The sequence below is a fragment of the Garra rufa genome, chromosome 1 (genome assembly GCF_049309525.1).
Source record: "Garra rufa chromosome 1, GarRuf1.0, whole genome shotgun sequence".
Lineage (NCBI taxonomy): Eukaryota > Metazoa > Chordata > Actinopteri > Cypriniformes > Cyprinidae > Garra > Garra rufa.
The window spans coordinates 68359973-68360424 of NC_133361.1; positions in this window are offsets into that span (position 1 = coordinate 68359973).

A 452-nucleotide genomic window follows, 5' to 3' on the forward strand; every position below is an offset into this window, starting at 1 on the left:
GTCCAAATGAGTTTGCTTTAGTTTGACTTTTTTTTTTATTATTCCTTTATTTAACACAACATACGCATGGCACATTTAGTGTACAACAGAAATATAGTTTAAAGGATCAAAGACATATACAAATAATAAATATAAAGAAATATAAACAGAAAAACAAGTAGATAAAAAACGTAACATAAACATCTGTAAATAAATAAACTAAAATAAATACACATAAAAATCAACTTGTTAAATCTTTTCATCAATACAGCTTTCTTATTAGGTGATGAGCAAAGAGGCTTATAGAATAGTTTCAGATAAATAAAAAAATCCTAAACTTGGGCATACAAGTTACTTTACATTTATGAAGATGAAGTAGGCCACAGAGGGTTAGCAGTTTTAACATACAGTATTATCCAATACCTTTGATCCTGATTCCCAAATCGCTTTAGTTTCACTTTCCGTATTATATG